We start from the raw sequence: 7,974 nt of genomic DNA on the forward strand, positions 1-7,974 counted from the left end.
AAAAAAAAAAAAAAAGGGGGAAAAAAAAAGGAGGAGGAGGAGGAGGGTGAGAGAGAAGCTGGGAGAGCAGAGAAAAGGGGGCACCGGCGGCCCCCCCCGTTTCCCTGCACGCGCTCGCCGCCCGCCTGCCGCGGTTACCCCTGGGCTTCGTCCCTCTGTTTCCCCCCCGGCGTCTGGCGACCCAGCGAGGAGCGAGGCCCCGCCGGGGGCGGCCATGCGGCGGTGACAGGAGCACGGCCGAGACGCACGGGCCCCCCTCGCCCTCTCACCTCCACCCCGTTCGCCAGCTCGCCGAGGCCCCTCCGGCCTCCACCCGCTTGCTGTCCGCATCCCCCCCTCCCCGACCCTCCCCGGCTGCTCTTCGGGTGAGTCCCTGTCGCCTTAGATCGTCCCCTTTTCCCTCGAGTGTCCCCCCCTCCTCCGTCGTCCCCCTCAGCCTCGGGGTGCCATGGCGAACAGGGGCGTCTTTATTCGACTCTCTGCCCCTGCCGGGAGCGTGTGCACAGACTCGGGCGTGAGAGTTGGGGTCGCTTGGCGCGCTGCGAGTGGCAAGGGGGACAACTTCAGGGTGAGGAAGCGGACGCACTGTGACCCCCCCCCAAAGTCCACTCCACTTGGGGACCTTGGCAGCGGACGCGACGCGGCTTTTTTTTTGGGGGGGATGGGGCGGCTGGTGGTGGGGGGAGACGACAGTTGCACGCGCACACCCGTGGTGCGTGGGGGAGGGCTCGCGGCGTTTCGCGCGTGCGTACGTTGTATACAGACGGCGTGGACGGTGGTCGGGGTTGTGGGGGGTGTTTTGAGGGGGGGATGGTCTCGCGCGAGCAGCCCCCCGCGCGTGATCGAGCGGACGAGTGAGCGTGCCCCGGCGGGGCCGCGCAGCCCTGCTCCTTCGCTCCTGATTGGCTGGGAGGGCTCGCTCGGGGGCGCGCGGGGGCGAGCGCGCGCGGGGTGCCACGGCCCCTCCGGAGCCCCGTGGGGTCGCGCTCGGGTTCGCTGTGTGAACGCATGTGTGTGTGTGTGTGTGTGTGTCCGGGGCTTGCGGAGCTTAGGGTCAGCAGGCTGCGTGCGATTGGCGTGTGCGTGTGTGTGTGTGCGTGCGTGTCCGTCCGTGTGTCCGGGGCTTGCGGAGCTTAGGGCAGCAGGCTGCGTGCGATTGGCCGGCGGGCACCGTGGGGGCGGGGCGTCGGTGCCTGGTAACTGCGGCGGGGGCCCTGGCAGGGGGGCGGGAGCCACCAGGCTCCGAAGCCTGTGCCCGCCCTGGCCGTCCGGCGCTCCGCCCTGCTCCCAGGTGGAGCCCAGCCGTGGGCTTTGTCCGGAGCTGGTAGCTTGCAGGTCCCGCGGGGCCAGGACTTTTTTGGGGGGTGGGGTGGGGGGGAGAGGGAGGAGGAGATGGAAATAAACACAATGACCGGAAGGAAGACTTTAGCCTTGAGGCTATGAAAATAATCAGTCTGGCTTGGGCAAGCACCCAGCCGTCGGGGTTAAGAGAAGGAATGGGAGGGAAAAAAAGTTTACTCCTGCACCTCCATTTTTTTTTTTTCTTCTAGTTTTGCCTTTTTTTGTTTGTTTTTTGAGACTTGGGAAATCTCAGCATGTCTCTCTGGCTGCTCTGAAACTCCTTAGGCAGAGCAGCTGATCATGGAATGCACAGAGATCCGCCTGCTTTTGCCTCGCAGGCGTTGGGTTTAAAGACCAGTGCAACAAAGTCTCGTCCAAGTTTTGTTTAGTTAAAAAAAAAAAAAAAAAAAAAAGTAAAAAACTGAAGTAGGATATTTTGTATCTCAGGCTGGCTTGGAACTCGATTTGTAGTGGAGGCTTGCCGGGAGCTTCTGATCTCTCCTGCCTTCATCCACTAAGTGCTGGGATCACACAGGTCTGCCTCTTCGAACATTCCCTCCCTGCTCACCCCCCCCCCCGCAGCTCCTTTTAGCACACCCCCTCCCTGCCTTATGGCTTTGTGCTCCTTGGCTGCTGAGAGTGCAGAACTGAGATGGTGCTGGTGGAGCGCCCGCGGCCGATTTGGGGAACAGGAGATGAGGTGTGAGGCCCGGTATCTTCCTGCTGCTGTGCTGGCTCCCTGGCCCAGCCTGCCTGGTTTCCGGGGCAAAGTTAGTGTGTAAATAAGGGGGTGCAGTGTAAATAAGAGTCTAGCTTAGGATGTGGGATGGTTGGTATTTCCTATAGCAGGCTTTTCTTTCTTTTCTCTCTTTCTTTCTTTCTTTCTTTCTTTCTTTCTTTCTTTCTTTCTTTCTGTCTGTGTCTGTCTATCTGTTGCCTCTGGCTCCTTTGTTGCCTGCTTCCTGGGAATCTTGCCTCACACCCTAGAGGCACAGAAAACTTTCTTTTTATTTATTTATTTATTTATTTTTTGTTTTCTGAGACAGGGTTTCTCTGTGCAGCTCTGGCTGTCCTGGAACTCACTCTGTAGACCAGGCTAGCCTCGAACTCAGAAATCCGCCTGCCTCTGCCTCCCAAGTGCTGGGATTAAATAAAGGCAAGCACCACCGCGCCCGGCTCCGCAGTCAACCCAGGGCCCAGTGCTGGTTAGGTGAGCAGTGTACCTAATAAAGCCTCCAGTTCCCGGAGGACTCCAGGCTGGCACTTGACCATTCCGTTAGCTTTCACCCTTCACCTCCCCGCCCCGATTACTTTTGGAAATAGTTTCACTAAAGTTGCACAGGTTGGCCTTGAACCCAGTCTGTAGCCTAGGTCCTCTTTGAATTTGGTTAATTCCCCTGTCTCCTCTCAACTGCTTGTACAGCTGGGATGATGAACCTCTGGGGAGGGAGGGAGGGAGGGAGGGAGGGAGGTTCTGCCTTTGTTCCTTTCTGTTTAGATGGTGAACTCTGGTTTGGTCCTGTTCCAGTCTGCAGGGCCCTCTGCCAGGTGTCCGCAGTATAGTGCGGGCGGCAGCTGGGTTTGAATCCTTTCATTAGCAGGAGTGCTCCTTAACCAGGAGCTCTATTTGTGGATGAGGCCAGCTCTAGAGTAGTCAGGTACACCTACTCTCTGTGGCAGGGGCCTCAAGACTTCATTCATCTGGGAGCCACAGGTTCTCCATCCCACCTCTGCTTCTGGAGTGGATTGATGACATCATCCCAGACCCCTGCGTTCTGCAGGTCTGGATTGGGGCTTGACTGTGTCTTGAATTGAGTGTAACCCAGGTAGGCCTGTGAGTTCCAGTCCGCCTGCCTCCGTGTTCTACGTGTTTAGATGATTTGTTACTATGACTGGTTGAAAAACAGGATCCAACCCAAAAGACATGGGAGTGTCTACTCTGGATTAAATTGGAAGACTGGTTGGGAACTTCTAAAAAGTAAATCATAATTGCAAAACTCACCTCTAGTTTGGAAAGTGGCTGTGGGTTCAAGTGCCGAGTTAATTTTGAAATATAAGCGACGCTGACAGTTTTTCCACCTAAATGCATTATTTCAGTCGGGGCACACTTTCCCCTCCATTCCTTTCTCCTCTCTCTCTCTCCTTTCGTTCACAGTGCTGGGGCACATACCCCACCTGGACAGTGCTCAGAGGTCAGTTGTTACAGCCTGTCTTCTCCCCTCTGGAGCCTAGGGATGGATGGGGTTATAGCCCAGCATGTGGCCCTTGCCCTGCCTGGACAGGGACAGGCAGAGGCCGTCCTGATGACTCCCCNCCCCCCCCCCCCATTGCTTCTCTGCCCTTGGAGGTTTTCCTCCTGTCTGGAAGTCCCCCAGCCCAGCTCTGCTGACGTTTGCATTGTTCCTGCCGCCTTTGCCTGTTTCTGCACAACTCATCTGCGTATTACCACTTGGGCCAGTGAGAAAGTGAGCATAGGTGGCACAGATTAGTGAAGGTTTTCTTGGATGTGACCCGACGAAAAACAATAGAGGCGGGGTGCGGCAACTTACTCATTCAATCCCAGCACGTAGACCAGGAGGCCAGCTTGGTCTACATATCAAGTTTCAGGAAAGCCAAGGCTACATAGTGAGACCCTGTCTCAAAACCAAGCCAGAATGGGACGTTGATTATGCATCAGGGCCCACGTACGTACCAGAACTAGCTATATAGTGCTGGAGCATCTAACCCAGGGCAGTGCTTGCCCACAAAGCTGCATCCCGTTATTGAGGCCCTTTAAAGCATTGGTTTCCTCAAACTTTGTGTCTTTGAGAGCCAGACTTACTTCTTCATGGTTTTGGTAATAGGAATTGAATGAGGGCCTCAGCTCATCCCAAGAACTCTGCTGCGAGCCTCACCCCAGCCCCCACCAGCGGGGGCAGTGGAGCTCTTCCTGCGCAGACACCGTCTCACTGTGTAGCCTTGGCTGGCCCGCCCAGAGCTCACTATAGAACAGGCTGCCTTGGAGCTCCTTTAGAGATCCAGTAAAATCGGCTGGAGTGGACACCGGACCTCAGTATTAGGACTCTGTTCTTGCGTTGCCTAGGATCTGGACATGCTAAGGGAGGACTCTTCTGTTGAGCATCACTCCATAGGTTACTCTGTAACTCTTAAAATGACCTTAATTCATTTACAGTTTTTGACTTTAAGGATGGCAACATAAGCTGTATGGCCATGGAAGGAAAAGGGCACCAAGCTTGAACTTCAGCATTCCCCAGGGTTTCTCTGTCGTCCTGGCAGCCCTGCCCTCCTATCTGTAGACCTTGAACTCAGAGCTCTGCCTGCCTCTGTCTCCTGAGTGCTGGGATTAAAGGCATGTGCTACTGTGGTTTTTTATTTATTTTTTTTTTTGGGGGGGGGGTAGGTGGGAGAATTTACATGGATCTGGGCAGATCACTTCCTACCTTAGAAGTACCATGTTTTTGCTCCTTTGCGAATAAGCCCCCCAGCCAGCTGTTTTCTGAAGTGTTGATCTGGGTCCCCATACCTGCCGAGCCAGAGGCTCACTCACCCACTGAGTGTCAACACTAACTCCTAGCCTCAGAATCTACTGCAGTCTTCTGTTGTTACTTTCCTTCCTTGACAACTTAACTTGTAGACTGTTCATATAGACATAGGAAATGAGCCCAGCACTCGGGAGGCAGAGGCAGGCGGATTTCTGAGTTCGAGGCCAGCCTGGTCTACAGAGTGAGTTCCAGGACAGCCAGGGCTACACAGAGAAACCCTGTCTCGAAAAACCAAAAAAAAAAAAAAAAAAGAAAGAAAGGCAAGTAAGCGGTTGGGGATTTAGCTCAGTGGTAGAGCGCTTACCTAAAGGCCCTGGGTTTGGTCCTCAGCTCTGGAAAAAAAGAAAAGAAAAGAAAAGAAAAGAAAAGAAAATAATAGTCATTTTAGTCATGTTACTTATTTTTATAATGGTCATTACCAAGGCTTTTAGAATGCAGTTTCTCATTTGCTGTGGACATGACCATAAAGAAAATTTCCCATGAGGTTTTTCACATGCTACTTGACTAGCAGTTAACCTGTTGGGAACATTTGTTGATGAACAGCAAATCTTTACCCAGTTCCTAATGATATGTAGACGGTTCTAGAATGCTCATCTGATTACTCCCATGTTCTTATGCAGGGCTGGATGACATTTGACAAAGGTGACCTGGATGAACAGCAAAGGAATCAAGTCCCTTAAATAAGAATTTATTTGACTTAATTTTAAAAAATAAATAATTATATACAGTAAAAAAGAACCTTTTATATAGTTTGTTTGAAGTCAGCATGTATTTTGGGTCTGGAGTTTCTAGTGTTTTATTTCAATTTGTACTTTGTTGAATGAAAGGCTAGCTCCTGCTCATTCTTTCTCTTGCTTTGTTTTCTCTTCTCCTTGCCGTTTCACCCTAGCTAACTGCCTGTGTAGTCTGTAAGAGAAATCTGTGGAATTAGGCTGGTGCATGAAGCAAGATAATAAAAGCAAGTGAATGAAAAGAAAATGAGGTTCGATTCAACCACACACTTACAAATGATGTTCCCAGAGAAACGGGGTTGGCTCAATTGTTGGGGTGCTTGCTCTTCACCCCCCATAGGAAAGTCAGCTGCAGCAGTGCCAGCCAGTCTGAGACCCAAGTGGGGACAGCAGCATCCCCGAGGCTGGCTGCAGACCCACTCTATCTGAGTCCACCAATTCCAGGTTCAGTGAGAGACTGTCTCAGAAACAGGAGGAACTCTAGTGGCAGATCTCTGGCCTCCACAGAGTGACACATTCACCACACATTCAGAAGGGTGCAGTGACTAAGGGATTGCCTAGCTTTAGCGTCCATATTAACTGACTATATGCAGAGTGCATTCACAACAAAGACATCTTAGTGGTGGCTAAGTATACAGCTAAACATTGAAAGCAGTGTAGGGCTGGAGAGATGGCTCCAGAGCACTTGCTGTTTTCCCAAAGGATCCGTTTCTGTTCCCAGCACCCATGTTGGGCTCACAGCCTGTAACTCTAGTGCTGGGATGTCTGATACCCTCTTCTGGCCTCTTCAGGTTCTGAGTCTCGTGCATACACACATAGACACATACATTTACTCATTCATAAAAAGTCTAAAAAAGGAGAAATTCAGCTCTGTCCCTTAAGAAGCTATGTAAGAACTGGGCGATGGGAGGCAGAGGCAGGCAGATCTCCTGAGTTTGAGTCCAGCCTGGTCTGCAGAATGAGTTCCAGGACAGCCAGGGCTACACAGAGAAACCCTCTCTCAAAAAAAACCAAAACAAAAAAAAGAAACCATGTAAGATACGTGTTAAGCATTAAAAACTAAAATTAAAAAGGCAAAAGAAATGGAAAGAAATAACACTGCCATGCACACTAGTCACAGAAAAGCCGAAGTAATCGTTAACTTACAAAGTAAGACTTGGAAAAAGCTGTGTTGTTTAGGTATAAGAAGAGGCACGTTGTGATCAAAGATCAGTTCAGAAGGAAGCTCACAACACTTTAAAATGTGTGCATGATGACAGCTCCAAAGTACACGGGTACTGGGACCCAAACTCTGGACTTGAAGAAGAGCAGCAAGTGCACTGAACTGCTGAGCCCCCTCTCCCGCCCCTACGGTTGATGTTGATTGCACCTAAGGCTGTGTGCTAGGCACAGGCTCTGCCGCTGAGCCTCATCGCTAGATCTCAGGCAGAACAAGTCCCTGGTTTATAATTTTTTAGAAACTAGGCATTTGGAATGCGGCGAGCCAGTCCCTGTGCACCTCAGAGCATGGTGCCAGCCTGATGCTGGCCTAGTTCGTTTTTTCTGCTTCATCAGAAAATAGGTTATTTTATCTAGTGCAGTGGTAAGGAAAGCAGCTGGCGGGAAGCTGAGCTACTTTTAATTTATTAGGTTTATGTTTGGAGTTTGTTTACAGGTATGTAAATAGATACCTATAATGTACTTTAAGTACCCTTTGTTTCCTTTAGACCTGTTTAATTTAGTGGGTGTTTTGTGTAAAGCACTTATGTAAGGGACAAAGTACTGAGCCACATTCTCCTAACAGCCCTGTGGGTAAGGGTCCGTAATAGGCTATTGCTACTCACTAGGCTACAGAAAGATCACCTGGACGTGGTTCATCAAACGTAGACGACTTTAATATTTGGAGTAAGGTCAAGGGACACAGGCTTGGTGTGTTGGCAGAGCAGGCTCCTGTTCAGAATTCTGAGCTGGGGAGCTGGTGAATTGCTTGTTATTGCAAGCATGAGGGCCTGCGGTAGATCATGGACACACATTTAAGAGATTTGCAGGTGGGTATGTTTTATAATCCCACCGCTGGGAAGTGGGGACGGTGGATTCCCAAGGCTCCCTGACAAGCCGTCATGACCTGTAAGCTCCAGGCCAAGGAGATTCAGCCTCACAAAACAAAGTGGGCACTTGGCTCCCTGTGTGTGTGTGTGTGTGTGTGTGTGTGTGTGTGTACGCGTGTGCACGCGAGTGAGCGTGCTTGCACAGACACAATGGAAGACATTTTTTTTTTAATTAATTAATTTATTTATTATATGTAAGTACACTGTAGCTGTCTTCAGACACTCCAGAAGAGGGCATCAGATCTTGTTATGGATGGTTGTAAGCCACCATGT

General features: G+C 51.1%; 1 protein-coding gene and 1 non-coding gene across 15 annotated transcripts in view; both read left to right on the top strand.

Moving 5' to 3' along the window:
• Positions 1-28: 28 nt before the first annotated feature.
• Positions 29-7,974, top strand: part of Gtf2i (general transcription factor IIi) — a 77,459-nt gene continuing 69,513 nt past the window's right edge. For all 14 annotated transcript variants that reach the window (XM_029533461.1, XM_029533463.1, XM_029533465.1 and 11 more), the window contains exon 1: positions 29-365. The gene's annotated coding sequence lies outside the window, so the exon portion shown is untranslated. The remainder of the gene's footprint in view (positions 366-7,974) is intronic.
• On the top strand, positions 5,293-5,414 carry LOC115063115. The gene has a single exon (XR_003842995.1). It is a non-coding gene; the product is annotated as a small nucleolar RNA SNORA32 (small nucleolar RNA).

The sequence above is a fragment of the Mus pahari genome, chromosome 23 (genome assembly GCF_900095145.1).
Source record: "Mus pahari chromosome 23, PAHARI_EIJ_v1.1, whole genome shotgun sequence".
In the NCBI taxonomy this organism is placed as follows: Eukaryota; Metazoa; Chordata; class Mammalia; order Rodentia; family Muridae; genus Mus; species Mus pahari.